Source organism: Martes martes (assembly GCF_963455335.1).
Source record: "Martes martes genome assembly, chromosome: X".
In the NCBI taxonomy this organism is placed as follows: Eukaryota; Metazoa; Chordata; class Mammalia; order Carnivora; family Mustelidae; genus Martes; species Martes martes.
Genome location: NC_137897.1, coordinates 53,469,541 through 53,485,417, shown reverse-complemented (window position 1 = coordinate 53,485,417; position 15,877 = coordinate 53,469,541).

Below are 15,877 nucleotides of genomic sequence, written 5' to 3'. Positions count from 1 at the left end.
AGGTGCATATATCTTTTCAAATTAGTGTTTTCATTTTCTTTTGGTAAATACCCAGTAGTGCAATAACTGGATCGTATGGTATTTCTATGTTTAATTTATTGAGGAACTTCCACAAGTCTTACCAGAGTGGCTGCACTAATTTACATTCCTACCAACATTGCATGAAGATTCCTTCTTTTCCACATCCTTGCCAACACTTGTTTCTTGTCTTTTTGATATTAGCCATTCTGACAGGTGTGAGGTAATATCTCATTATGGTTTTAATTTGCATTTCTCTGATGAATAATGATATGAAACATCTTTTCATATATCTCTTGGCCAACTCTATGTCCTCTTTACAAAAATGTTTATTCAAGTGTCTGCCATTTTTAAATCAGATTATTTGTGAGGTTTTTTGGTGTTGAGTTGAATAAATTTTTATATATTTTGAATATTAAGCCTTTATTGAATTCATCATTTGCAAATATCCTTTCCCATTCAGTAGGTTGCCTTTTTGTTTTGTTGGTTTCCTTTGCTGTGAAAAGCTTTTTATTTTTATGTATTCCCAACAGTCTATTTTTGGTTTTGTTTTCCTTGCCTTAGGAAACATGCTTAGAAAAATGTGGCTACAGATGATGTCAGAGAAATTACTTCCTGTGTTCTCTTCCAGGACTTTTATGGCTTCGTGTCTCACATTTAGGTTTTTAATGATTTGTAGTTTATTTGTGTGTATGATGTAAGTAAGTGGTCCAGTTTAATTCTTTGCATGTCATTGTCCAGTTTTCCTATTGGATATTTTTGCCTCCTTTGTTGCAGATTGAAAATCTAAGCGTGGATTTATTTCTGGGCTCTCTAGTCTGTTCCACTGATCTATGTGTCTATTTTTGTGCCAATACAATACTGTTTTGATTACCATAGCTTTGTAGTACATCTTGAAATCTAGGACTACAATACCTCCAACTTTGTTCTTCTTTTTCAAGATTGCTTTGTGGTGCCATACAAATTTTAGGATTATTTTTGGGGTGCCTAGGTGGCTCAGTGGGTTAAGCCTCTGACTTTGGCTCAGGTCATGATCCCAGGGTCCTGGGATGGAGCCCCGCATCAGGCTCTCTGCTCAGCAGGGAGCCTGCTCCCCCTCATCCTTTCTCTGCCTGCCTCTTTGCCTACTTGTGATTTCTGTCTGTCCAAAAAAAATCTTAAAAAACAAATTTTAGGATTATTTATTCTAGTTCTGTAAAAGATATTGTTAGTATTTTGGTAGGGATTGCATTAAATCTGTAGATTGCCTTGGGTAGTATGGACATTTTAACAATAAATGACAATCCATGAGCATAGAGTTCTTTTCATTTGTTTGGGTCATCTTCAATTTCATTCACGGATGCTTTATAGTTTTCAGAGTATAAGTCTCTCACCTCCCTGGTTAGGTTTATTCCTAGTTATTTTCTTCTGTTTGGTGCATTATGAATGGCATTGTTTTAATTTCCCTTTCTGCTACTTCATTATTAAGTGCATAGAGATACTATCAATTTCTGGGTATTAGTTTTGTATCCTGCAACTTTACTGAATTTATTTATTACTTTTAATAAGTTTTTGGTGAAATAGTTAGGGTTTTCTATTTATTGTATCATGTCATCTGCAAATAATGACAGTTTCCTTAGCCATATGGATGACTTATTTCTTTTTCTTGTCTAATGACTGTGTCTGGGACTTCCAGTACTATGTTCAATAAGATTGCTGGGAGTGAATATCCCTGTCTTGTTCCTGATCTTAGAGGAAAATGTCTCAGTTTTTCACCATTGAATATGGTGTTAATTGTGTGTTTTTCATATGTGGTCATTATGATATTGAGGTATTTTCCCTCTAAACCCACTTTGTTGAGTTCCGCCCCCCATGAACAGATGTTGAATTTTGTCAAATACCTTTTCTGCATTTATTGAGATGATTATATGATTTTTGTCCTTCGTTTTGTTGATGTGATGTATCATAATGATTGATTTGCAGGTATTGAATGATCCTTGCATCTTTAGAATAAATTCCATTTGTGATTTTTTGGTTTTGGTATCAGGGTAATGCTGACCTTGCAGAATGTATTTGGAGATTTCCTTCCCTTTCTCTGTTTTGGAATAATTTGAGAATAAGTATTAACTCTTTTTTTATTAACATATAATGCATTATTTGTTTCAGGGGTACAGGTCTGTGAATCATCAGTCTTACACAATTCACAGCACTCACCATAGCACATACCCTCCCCAATGTCCATCACTCAACCACCCTACCCCTCCCCTCCACCCCCCAGCAACCCTCAGTTTGTTTCCTGAGATTAAGAGTCTCTTATGGTTTGTCTCCCTCCCTGGTCCCATCTTGTTTCATTTTTATCTCCTCCCTACCCCCCACAGCCCCCCCGCCCTGCCTCTCAAATTCCTCATATCAGAGAGATCATACAATAATGGTCTTTCTCTGATTGACTTATTTCACTTAGCATAATACCCTCTAGTTCCGTCCATGTCATTGCAAATAGCAAGATTTGGGGGTTTTTTGATGGCTGCATAGTATTCCATTGTATATGCGGTATTAACTCTTTTTTAAATGTTTGGGAGCATTCACCTGTGAGTCTATCTGTTATTGGACTTTTAAGTTTTTGGTTGTGTTTTTATTACTGATTCAGTTTAGTTATTACTAATTGGTCTGTTCAGATTTTATATTTCTTCCTGATTCATGTTTCTAGGAATTTATCCATTTATTATAGGTTGTCCAATATACTGGACAGTAGTTTTTTGTAGTATTCTTTTATAATTCTTCATTTTTTGGTAGTGTCTGTTTTTACTTCTTCTCTTAATTTTCTGATTTTATTTATTTGGATCCTTTCTCTTTTTTTTCTTGATGAAAAAGAAGTTGATAAAAAGAAATCGATAAATCCTTACCTAAGAATTTATCAATTTTATCAATTTTAAGGATAAAATTTATCAATTTTATCTATCTTTTCAAAGAAGCAACTCCTGGTTTCATTGATTTTTTTTCTATTTTTTTGGACTCTGTGATTTATTTCTGCTCTGATTTTTATTATTTCTTTCCTTCTACTCTCCTTGGGCTTCTTTTGTTCTTTTTCTAGTTCCTTTTGGTGGAAAATAAGATTGTTTATTTGAGATTCTTGTTTCTTGAGGTAGACCTGAATCTCTATTTATTTTCCTCTTAGAACTGATTTCATCCTATTTCAAAGATTTAGAACACTTGCATTTTTATTTCATTTTTCTCCATGTATTTTTTAAAATTTCTTCCTTAATTTCTCCATTGACATATTGGGGTTTTTTTTGTTAACATGTTGCTTAATGTCCATGTGTTTGTGTTTTTTCCAGTTTTTTTCTTGTGATTGATTTATAGTTTCATATCGTTTTGGTTGAAAATGATGCATGGTATAATTTCAGTCCCCTTAATTTTATTGAAACTTGTTTTGTCGCCTAATATATGATCTATTCTAGAGAATGTTTCATGTGCACTTAAGTTTCTGGATACAATGTTCTATATAAATCTGTTATGTCCATCTGGTCTAATGTGTCATTCAAAGACACTGTTCATTTGTTGACTATCTACCTCAATATCCATTGATGTAAGTGGAATGTTAAAGTGCCCTACTATTATTTTATTATCATTCATGTCTCTGTATGTCCATTAGAATTGCTTTATGTATTCAAATGTTCTTCTTCTTGGATTAATCTCTTTATCTTTATGTAATGCCCTTCTTTGTCTCTTGTTATAGTTTTTTTAATTGTTAATTTTATGTATTTTATGTACATATGTAGGTAACATGTGGTTTTGAGTGATGGGATGACAGATCATTTTTTTTACTTGGAAGCCAACCAAATCCTATTTTAATCCCATGAATATTGTGAACTTTAAATATTTGGAAAATTTAAAATATTCTCTTTGTTTACTTTTTCACTTTGTTTTCTAACAGACATTTTTTAAAGTGATTTTTTAGAAATATTTTATTTGGGGTGCCTGGGTGGCTCAGTGGGTTAAAGCCTCTGCCTTCGGCTCGAGTCATGATCCTGGGGTCCTGGGATCGAGCCCCGCATCAGGCTCTCTGCTCAGTGGGGAGCCTGCTTCTCCCTCTCACTCTCTGCCTCTACCTATCTCTGTCTGTCAAATGAATAAATAAAATCTTTTTAAAAAAATAAATAAATAAAAAAGAAATATTTTATTTATTTACTTATTTGAGAGAGAGAGAGAGTAAGCACACGAGCAGGGGATTTGGGGGGGGAGAAGGGAGAGATTGAAGCAAACTCCCTGCTGAGCTGCCAGCCTGATGTGGGGCTCCATCCCAGAATCCCAAGATCACATCTTGAGCCCAAGTCAGAGGCTTAACAGACTGAGCCCCCCAGGCACCCCTAAAAGTGATTTTTTTAAAAAAGAATTTTTTTGTTTTTATCTTGAAATGATTATAGACTTGCAGAAAATTTCAAAGTACAAAGAGTCTCAGGTAACTCTGACCCCAGACTGACATCTTATATACTTGTAGTATAATGTCAAAACCAGAAAATTGACGTCAGAGAACTAGACTACCAAGAACTAGAGAACTAGACTACAGACTTTTGTAAATTTTCACCTTTTTAATACCTACATTTGTGTGTGTGTGTGTGTGTGTGTGTAGTTCATTACAGTCTTCATTTTAAAGTGTATTTTCTCAACAATGAATACTGTTATGCTGAAAAGAAATAAAAAATTAAAAAAATAAAAATAAATAAATAAAGTGTATTTTCTCTGATTTAAGTATTGGTCCCCAGTTTAAACAAAAAAAACAACAACATTTTAACTAGTCAGAGAATCAGTTCTCTAAATCAGAGGTTGAAAAATGCTATTGGTAAAAGAACAGATGGTAAATGTTTTTGACCGGTTTGAACTGCTACAACAAAATATCACAGACTGGATTCCTTATAAATAATAGAAATATATTTTTCACAGTTCTGGTTTCTAGAAGTGCAAGATCTAAGCACTATCACCAAGGCCCTTTTTCTGGTTCATAGCTGGCACATTTTCACCACGTCCTTATATAGTGGAATGAGCTAGAGGGTTCTGTGGGTTTTCTCTCCTAAAACTGCTAGTCCTATTCATGAGGGCTCTACCCTCATGACCTAATAACCTCCTCAAAACTCCACCTACTAATAACATCACCTTTGGGGTTAGAATCTCAACATATCAATCAGAGGGAGGGGACACAAACTTATAGACCATAGCACACAAAAACCATTTTTGACTTAAGCAGCAGCAAAAAAACAGGCTACAGTCTGGATTTTGTTTGCAGGCTCTAGTTTGCCAATTCCTGCTTCAGATCTAGTTACTTGTTTACAAGATATACAGAAGGCAGAGGAACATGTTCAATGCTACTGTAGGGATGCAATCAACAAAATTTGAACTGAGGGAAACTCTAATCTACAAACAACCTGTTTGTGGTGTATCCTCAGAAGCCCAACATCTCTTCAGTCTCAACTTTGAAAATAAATTGCAAGAGCAAAAGTCAATTGCTGTGTGTGAATTTTACTTGGATCCTGATTCAAAAAAGCAAACAGGTAAAAAAAAAAAACCACCATTTGAAACAATGTGGATAATTTCAATACTGACATTTTTTATGAGATCAAGGAATGGTTTTATTTTGTTTTGTTTATTTTTGGTCTGATAACAGCTTGTCTCTATCTGCCAAAAATTCTGTTGGGATTTCAGTTGGAATTACAGTTAATCTATGTATCAACTTGGGGAAGACTGACATTTTTAACAATATTGAGACTTCAAACACATGAATATAGACTATATCTGTTTTTTTTTACATCGTTGATTTCTTTCATCAATATTTTGTAGTTTTCAGCAAAATATGTACATATTTTTGTTAAATTTATACATAAGCATTTCATTTCCAGCATTATTGTAAATGGTATTTTTAAAATATCAAATTCTACTTGTTCATTGCCAGTATTTATATTGAATTTTTATCCTGCCATCTTGCTAAACTCATTTAGTAGTTTTAGGAGATTTTTGTAGATTTATTGAGATTTCTGGGAGAACAATCATGTCATCTGTGAATAAGGACAATTTTATTTCTTCCTTTCCAATCTAGATGTCTCATTTCTTTTTCTTGTCTTTTTGTACATGATAGGACTTCCAGTATGACACTGAATGGAAGTGGTGAGAGAGTACATCTTGCTTTGCTCTTAAACTAATTAAATATGACATTAGAGTAGATTTTTCACTGATGCTTTTTATTAGATTATGAAAGTTCCTATCTATTTCTGGTTTGCTGAAAGTTTTTATTGGAAACTGACGTTGAGTTTTGTTCAATGCTTCTATATTGATTGCAGAAAATGCATACCATATGACATGATCATATGGCTTTTCTTACTTAGTTTGTTAAAATGGTGAATTACATTGATTGATTTCTCAAATGTTGAACCAGTCTTGCTATCCTAAGATGAAACCTTCTTAGTGTTATTGTATTATCCATTTTATGTATCATTGGACTTAATGTTAGTGTTTTGTGAAGATTTTGTTTGAAGAAAGGATTTCAATCTGCAGTTTTCTTTTAATATCTTTGCTTTAGTATTAAAGGAATGGTGGGCTCATAAAATGAGACGGGGAGTGTGCAATATCCTATTTACTGTAAGAAAGAGTTTAGAATTTGTATAATTTCTTTGTCAATATTTGGTAGAATTCATCAATGAAACTATTTGGGCCTGAATTTTCTTTTTTGGAAGTTGTTTTTAAAGATTTTTTTAAAAGAGTCTTATTTATTTAATTGAGAGAGAACTAGTGCAAGTGAGAGAGAGAGAGCAGAAGCAGAGGGAGAGAGAGAAGTAGCAGGAAGCCTGATGTGGGGCTCCATCCCAGGACAGGGGAATCATGACCTGAGCTGAAGGTGGGCATTTAACCTATTGAGCCACCCAGGTGTCCCAAGATTTTTTTTCTTTTCCTTTTTTTTTTTTTTTTGGTGGCTGATAGAAGTTTTTTTGTTGTTGTTTGTTTTGTCTTTTTTTTTTTTTTAGATTTTATTTATTTATTTCACAGACAGAGATCACAAGTAGGCAGAGAGGCAGGCAGAGAGAGGAGGAAGCAGGCTCCCTGGGATGTGGGGCTTGATCCCAGGACCCTGAGATCATGACCTGAGCTAAAGGCAGAGGCTTTAACCCACTGAGCCACTCAGGCGCCCCTTGTCTTTTTTTTTTTTTTTTTTACATAAATTCAATTTCTTTAATAGACATAGGACTACAAGACTATGTAGACTATTTCTTCTTGAGTGATTTTTGATGGTTCATCTCTTCTAAGGAATTGGTCCCTTTTATCTAAGTTGTTAAATTATGGGCATAGGGTTCTTTGTAGTAATTTTTTTATTATCCATTTAACGTCTTTGCAATCAGTAGAGATCTCTTTCATTTCTGATTTTGGTAATTTGTGTCTTTTTTTCCTTATTCAGATTTGCTGGAGGTTTATCAACTGTATTGATCTTTTGAAAGAACCATCTATTGGTTTTATTTATTTCCAATATTATTTTTCCAGTTTTGACTTCATTCATTTCTCCTCCAATTTATATTATTTTCTTCGTTCTGCTTGCTTTAGGTTCAATTCTCTTCTGCTCTTTTTTCTCCAATTTTATAATTTAGAGACTTAAGTTACCCACTTAAGGTCTTTTCTCCTTTCTAATATAAGAATTTAATACTATAATTTTCTAAGCACTGTGATAGCTGCATCCTACAAAAAATGGTATGTTTTATTTTCATTTTCATTTAGTTCAAAATATTTTAAATTTCCCCAATTCTTCCTTTTGATGTGCCAGATATTTAGAGGTGTGTTGCTTAATTTATAAATATTTGAGAATTTCTTAAGATATTTTGTTATTAATCTCTTATTTAATTACATTTTAATTTGAGAACATATTTTGCATGATTTATATCCTTTTAAAATTTAATGTTTGTTTTATGACTTAGAATATGGTCTATGTTGGTAATTGTTTCAAGTGTACTTGGAAAGAATGTTCTGCTGTTGTTGAGTGGAGTGCTCTATAAATATTTGTTAGGTCAAATCAACTGATTGTGTTTTTCATGTAATCTATGTTTAACATTTTCTGCCTACTTGTTCTATCAATTACCAAGAAAGGAATGTTGAAGTCTTCAATTTTACTTGTGAATTTATCTATCACTCCTTTCAGATTAATCAGTTTTTGCCTCATATATTTTGAAGGTGCATGCACATTTAGGATTTTTAGGTCTTCTGGAGAACTGACACTTTCACCATTATGTAATATCTTTCTTTATTCCTGATAGTATTCCTGGTTCTAAAGTCTAGTTTTTCTGAGGTTAGTAGAGGTACTCCATCTTTCTTTTGGTTAGTGTGTGCATGGCATTTTTTGCTATCTTCTTACTTTTAATAGAATAGATTTTTATATTTAAAGTAACTTTCTTTTACTGTTGCTAGGACTTCTAGTACTATGTTGAACAACAGTGGCAAGAGAGAGCATCCTTGTCGTGTTCCTGATCTCAGAGGGAAGGCTGTCAGCTTTTCCCCATTGAGAATGATATCCACTGTGGGTTTTTCATAGATAGATATTATGAAGTTGAGGAATGTTCCCTCTATCCCTATACTTTGAAGCGTTTTAATCAGGAACGGATGCTGTATCTTGTCAAATGCTTTTTCTGTATCAATTCAGAGGACCATGTGGTTCTTCTCTCTTCTCTTACTGATTTGTTCTATCACATTGATTGATTTGCAAATGTTGAACCACCTTTGCATCCCAGGGATAAATCCCACCTGGTCATGGTGGATAATCTTTTTAATGTACTGTTGGATCCTATTAGCTAGGATCTTGTTGAGAATCTTGGCATCCATATTCATCAGGGATATTGGCCTGAAGTTCTCCTGTTGGATGGGGTCTTTGCCTGGATTGGAGATCAGGGTAATGCTGGATTCAGTCTGGAAGTTTTCCTTCTGTTTCTATTTTTTGAAAAAGCTTCAGGAGAATAGGTATTATTTCTTCTTTGAATGTTTGGTAGAATTCCCCAGGAAGTCCTTCAGGTCCTAGGCTCTTCTTTTTTGGGAGGTTTTTGATCAGTGCTTCAATCTTGTTACTAGATATTGGTCTATTCAGATTGTCAATTTCTTCCTGTTTCAGTCTTGGAAGTTTATAGGTTTCCAGGAATGCATCCATTTCTTCTAGGTTACTTAACTTATTGGCATAAAACTGTTGATACTAATTTCTGATGATTGTTTCTATTTCCTTGGTGTTAGCCATGATGTCTCCCCTTTCATTCATAATTTTATCAATTTGGGTCCTCTCTCTTTTCTTTGAGATTAGTTTGGCCAGTGGTTTATTGATCTTATTGATTCTTTCAAAGAACCAGCTTCTAGTTTTGTTGATGTGTTCTACTGTATCTCTAGTTTCTATTTCATTTGTCTCTGCTCTAATCTTGATTAAGATCCTAGCTAACAGGATCCAACATATATATATATATATATATATATATATATACACACATACACACAGTCCCAGTTTTATTTAGATACAACTTAAAAATATTATAAATTATGATATATAATACAAAACACAAAATTTGTCATACTCTAGATACTAAAGTAAAACTTGTTTCCAACTAGTTTGATTCACTTACATACCTTGGGTGGATTTTTGTACTAAATTGTTCTTTATGTGTGCATAATCTCCTACTGCATAAATGTATATCATTTATATATCTAGTTCCATAATGGCCATATCAGAGGTTTCCTGTTTGGCTACTACAAAAAAATGCTGTAGTATACATACTTGTCCACATCTTTGCATTCTTTCATGATGAAATATATAGCACAAATTCCTAAAAATGAAACTGTTGTGTCAAGGAGAATATGCATTTAAATTTTGATATATGTTGCCAAATTGCCTTCCAAAGTGTTTACACCAGTTTACATTTCCATAATCAGTCTTAGATGGTTCCTGTTTTTCCTCGTCAGCATCAGTTTTTAGAAAACTTTTAAATCTTGTCCAGTTTGATGAGAATAATATCACCAGCACATAGGCAGACTAGCATAGAAATTAAGAATGAAATCCTGGGGTCCCAACAGCTAGATATGATTCCCAGCTCAACCACTTCCAAGTTGTGTGACTTAGGTTGAATTACTTCAACTTTTTAAGTTTCAGTTTCCTCATATGTGGAATGGGAATGATATTCCTAAGTACCTTGGACACAGTAAATGTTAGTATTTATTTACCTTTCAGTATTTAACATTATTAACTTAAGATTCAATGCTTTTTTAAAGGATAGAAAGTAGAGTAACTTAGTGGTCTAATCAAGCTTTTTGAAGGTTGAAATGTGAATTCACCCACAATTCATTTTTAGGATAGAAAGTAGAGTAACTTAGTGGTCCAATCAAGCTTTTTGAAGGTTGAAATGTGAATTCACCCACAATTCATTTTTAGTAAAGTTCTGAAACCAGTTTCCTTCCTGTGGTAATGTTGGTTTAACAATGAGAAAGAGAAAGTGTGATTGACATGTACTGGCTCCTTGCCACCTTGCCAGAGCATTGCCACAGTACTGTTCCCTTCTTTAGACAACTGTGTTGATGTTCATGGTGTGATGTTTCCATTTATAAAGTTACTAGTGTAAAATTACTGCAAATTTGTGGAAAAAAGGACCAATTTATATTGTTCTAGAATTATTAAAATGCTTTATTTTATATCTTAATATTTTACTATATAAATACATATCCATTTGCAGTCAGTGATATGTTAATCTTTACATTTGTCTACTACCTGTTTTACTGATGAGAAAAAGGAAGAGATTTAAAATTTGGAAAGAACTGTATGTTTTATCTTGTGTTGTTTTACTGTAAGAGAAACTAAAATAACTTGCTAGCCTCAATTGTCTGAAGGCTTCCTCATGTCTTATCACCCTCAGAGCCAGAAACCTTTTGGAAAATACCTTAGTTGTTTTATTTTTCTCAAGTTATTCTAGTAATTCTGTTAAATAGTAGGTAATGTGCTATGTGATATGAGTAAAAATGACCGCATATAAAATGTTAAACAAATGCCACTATTATTTAATCACATTTATTTAATTTTTAGCTTAGAGTATAAGATGTCAGAAAGTCTGTTGCCAAATGAGGAGTGGAAACTTTCACTCATATTATTATTCAAAACCACTGTTGTTTGAGGAATATCATGTCTAAACTGGTTTTTAATAGATAAAACCCTATATCAATTACTGGATGACAGGACTGTGGACACCCTCCAACAAAATCACATGTTGGTACTTGTTTAAAATTGAGATTTCCCAAATACTTACCTAGATCTCCTCTCCCCCCTATTTTTTTTTATTCCTTGTAACTTTCAGGTCTCAGTCCATATCATTTGACCTCAACCCATACCTGAATCCATATTATACTGTTAGACTCTGGGAGAGGGATTCAGGAAAGTCTTCATTTTCAACAAACACCCTGGGTGATTCTTATATGACTCAAAGTTCAGGAAAAATCAGTTGAACAACATGACTTAGGTTCCACTATATAGTAAGAGACTTTAAAAATTGTTGGAAAGTTTCTGGCCCCTCAGTACATCACACTACCTTCTTTTTAAAAAATATTTTATTCATTTATTTGACAGAGAGAGAGAGCACAAGTAGGCAGAGCAGCAGGCAGAGAGAGAGGGGGAAGCAGGCTCCCTGCTGAGCAGAGAGCCTGATGGTGCAGCTTGATCCCAGGCCCCTGAGATCATGACCCAAGCAGAGGACAGAGGCTTAACCCACTGAGCCACCCAGGTGGCCCATCATCACACTACCTTCTAAGATGTTAAAAAATGGGGTAGGCCAGTAGGCTGTACTGAAATGGTGGGTATTGATATCTTTCCAGGAGATTTTTAAAAAATATTTTATTTGTCTATTTTAGAGAGAGAGAGAGCACACATGTGTGTGAGTAGGGAGGGGCAGAAGGAGAATCAGAATCAGACTTCGTACTAAGCTGGTCTCGATCTCATGACAGCAAGATCATGACCATTAGATCATGACCTGAGAGGAAACCAAGAGTCAGATGCTTAACAGAATGAGCCACCCAGGCGACCCTTTCTGGGATTTTAAATTTAAACAGCCATGCCTTCATCACCCTTAGAATATCTCTCAGAATTGAAATAGGCTCAGTTTGGATTTTCTTTTTTTGGAACTGTGGTTAGTTAAGAATCAAAATGGACACAGAAAATGGCCACAAGGAGACCATCCTCAGATCTTTACCAATAGACAGGTTTGATGTAGTCCTGCTGATATGAAAGTGTGATGAAAATGCTAAATTCTAGGAACAAAGAATTTCGGTGGATGGTAAATCACATGGATTAAATAGATTACAATTTTAAAGCTATAAATTGATGTTTTTTTTTCACCAAGAAACATCATAAAGGGAGACTTGAGGAGGGAAGTTAAGTGGAGAGTTGGACTTCTGGATAACTATGGAAAAAGATTTTCCCTTCCTTCTACCATTTGCCACTTATAGCTACTAAAATCTTGACCTAGGCTAAGGAAAGAAACTAGGCCAAGTCTTGTCAAAACAGCGAGGGAATGGGTCAGAGCCAAGGCTGGGACTTGGGAATGGTGCCAACAATAGTACAGGATTTAGGCTAGGCTAGAACTGGGAGCAAGGCTAGCCACGTGGTGGGGCTGGGAAGCTGATATGCACTTTGTCTTGTGTTCCAGGCAGTTCAAGTCTGGAAAATCTAGAAGGCTGGGCATATGTAACATGGGAGCCAGATTTGTCAGCTTCTGCCTTCAAATAATTTACCATAAAAACTTCATTAATATTGGGGCGCCTGGGTGGCTCAGTGGGTTAAAGCTTCTGCCTTCAGCTCAGGTCATGATCTCAGAGTCCTGGGATCGAGCCCCGCATCGGGCTCTCTGCTCAGCGGAGAGCCTGCTCCCCCCTCTCTCTCTGCCTCTCTCTCTGCCTGCTTATGATCTCTCTCTGTCAAATAAATAAATAAAATCTTAAAAAAAAAAACTTCGTTAATATTAAACTTAGGGTAATTTCAAATTATTTGCTGCAATGACCAACAAATGACCTTGAATTCTTTTTTCCGTGTCACAGTACTAAGTACACACAGGCACATAAACAGGAAGGAATGGAGATTAGATACTGATTTATTAGACTGGAGGGCATTATAAGGAAATGGCAAAAAAATGGCTTCAGATTCATACATGGATTTAAATCTCTGGTACATCATTTAATTTCTTGGCCAAGTAGCTTAACTCCTCTGAGTTTTAATTTCCTCATATGTAAAATGAAAGTAACAATAGAACCTTTCTCACGGAGTTGTCATGCAAAGTATATGAGAACACTTATGTAAAGTGCCTGGCATAAGAGAAGTGATCAACCTGTGCTGCCCCCTAGCCCTCGAATTCTTACTCCTACTTCCCCTCTAGTTTCTCTTCTTGTTACTGACACAACCCAGTTAATTTCTGTTATCTTTTCTGTGTTTTTGTGAATGAAAGACTATAATATTTTAGGACAAACACCTTTACGATTTTTTATAAGAAGCAGAAGGGTTATAAAATATTACTTTATATCTTTAGGATAAAACTCTCTTAAAACACATCTCATAAGTTACTAAAGCTTAAAATGTCATTTGGAAAATTACTTTTTTTCCGGGTTCCCAGAGCATTAAAAAAAACCAAAACCCTCCTTGTATTTATATTTTTTCACATGTGAATAAGAACAAATGATTAGCAAATGATTAACGAGCATTGTATTGAAATATTTTAATGAAGCCAGCTGTGGTCCCAGATGGAAGAGATGAAGCAGAAGTTGGCATATTAAGTTAATATTGGATATCCATTTGATTTTTCTCAGGGAGGTATACTGCCTTTCCTATAAATCTATGACATATGGTTTCTTTATTTTCCCACTCCTTATGTCTTTCAAACTGTGAAAGCAATTTTAAATTTATAAGAGGCTGATCTGTTTCATTGAGTTAAAAGTTTATGGCTCTGATTCCAACATGAAGGACAGATAGACAGACACATGAAGTTGATAAGCTCCTATCCTGGAGGATCTGAACTGAACAGTGTGGAGACTTATAGCTGTCCTGCAACTCTACCATAGAGGAATCCACTAAAATGATTAACTCCTGGGTATTTCAGGTTCTGGTTCTTAAAACCTGAAAGGGAGTCTTGGCCTTGTTACGCTGCAGACTCTGAGTGTCCTGAAAGTTAAGAAAGCACATTTAAAGAAAGCACACCAGACCACAAATCAAGAAATGGTTTCTGTATTAGTTGAAGTATAATTTCTCTGAACATGTTTTTGTTTCTGTTTTCCTATAATGATAATGAACAGGGATCAACTTGTGTTGTTATATAAATAGCAATGCTTTTCTAGGACTATCATTGTAAGCAATCTGACTTTCTCTGCCTCTGAGGCTGTCCATCGACCAAGAACAATGAAAAAAGCTTTGGGCTCAACCAACATATATCGAGGAGTTATTATATGCCAAATACTTCCATATATATTATCTATAGTTAAATCCTTAGAAAAACTTTTGAAGAAGATATTATTCCAAGGAGAGTTTACATGACTTACTCAAGGTCACAGGTGGAGCTGGACCATATTTCAGTTCTGTATTACCAATATTGTTCCAGCTTTGTGTTCTTCCCACAGCATCACAGCTAAAATAGATTACTTAGGAGAGAGATACTGTCCTGTATTAAGACTGTAGAGGTGATGTTACCTTTACATACAAGAAATAGGGGAAATGGGATTTGTCTCCCCAAACATTTTTTAAAAACTTTATTTTTAGATCAATTTTGAGGTGACAGCAAAATTGAGAGGGAAGTACAGAGGTTTCCCATATACCCTCCATCCCCCACATGCATAGCTTCCCTTGTTATTAACATCTCTTACCAGAGTGTCACATCTGTTACATTTAATGAAACTACATTGACACATCATGATTACCCAAAGTCCACAGTTTACATTAGTGTTCACTCTTGGTACAAATATGTAATGATATGTATCCACCATCATAGCATCATACACAGTATTTTCACTGCCCTAAAAATTCTGCTTACTCTACCTATTCATTTCTCTCCCTCCTTTACATACCCTCCAGCACAACCTGTCTTTTTACTGTCTTCACAGTTTTGCCTTTTCCAGAATATCATCATGTTGGCATCATACAGTAGGTAGCCTTTTCAGATTGGTTTATTTCCCTAATAGGCATTTAAGTTTCCTCCATGTCTTTTCTTATCTTGATGGCTCCTTTCTTTTTTTTATGATTTTATTTATTTATTTGAGAGAGACAGAGTGAGAGAGAGAGCATGAAGAGGGAGAGGGTCAGAGGGAGAAGCAGACTTCCCACTGAGCAGGCAGCCCAATGTGGGACTCGAACCCAGGACTCCAGGATCATGACCTGAGCCAAAGGCAGTTGGTTAACCAACTGAGACACCCAGGTGCCCTTGATGGCTCCTTTCTTATTAGCACCAAATGATATTATATTGTACGGATGTACCACAGCATATTTATACATTTACCTACAGAAAGACATCTTAGTTCCTTCCAGGTCTTGGTGATTATGAATAAAGATGAAAGGGGACCAATTTCCAAATCCTCAACTTTCTTTAGTCCTACTTCCTAAAAAAACCTATTTGCCTTCTTTTACCTTCTCTTTGCCTTTCCTCCTTCTCTTTTCAAGTCTCTAAAAATGAAAGCATATGTTTCAAAGGTTAAAAATCTTACTAAGGTACATTGACTCAGGGTGTAAAAACTCTTGGTGCTAAGCAAAGTGCAATTTCAAAAATCGATGCCCAGAAATTTTCTTTAAGTCAAGGTCCTGAGCTACCCCTTTCCCATCCATCTCACTAAGAACTGCATTCCCAATAAAGTTTATGTTTTATGTTTA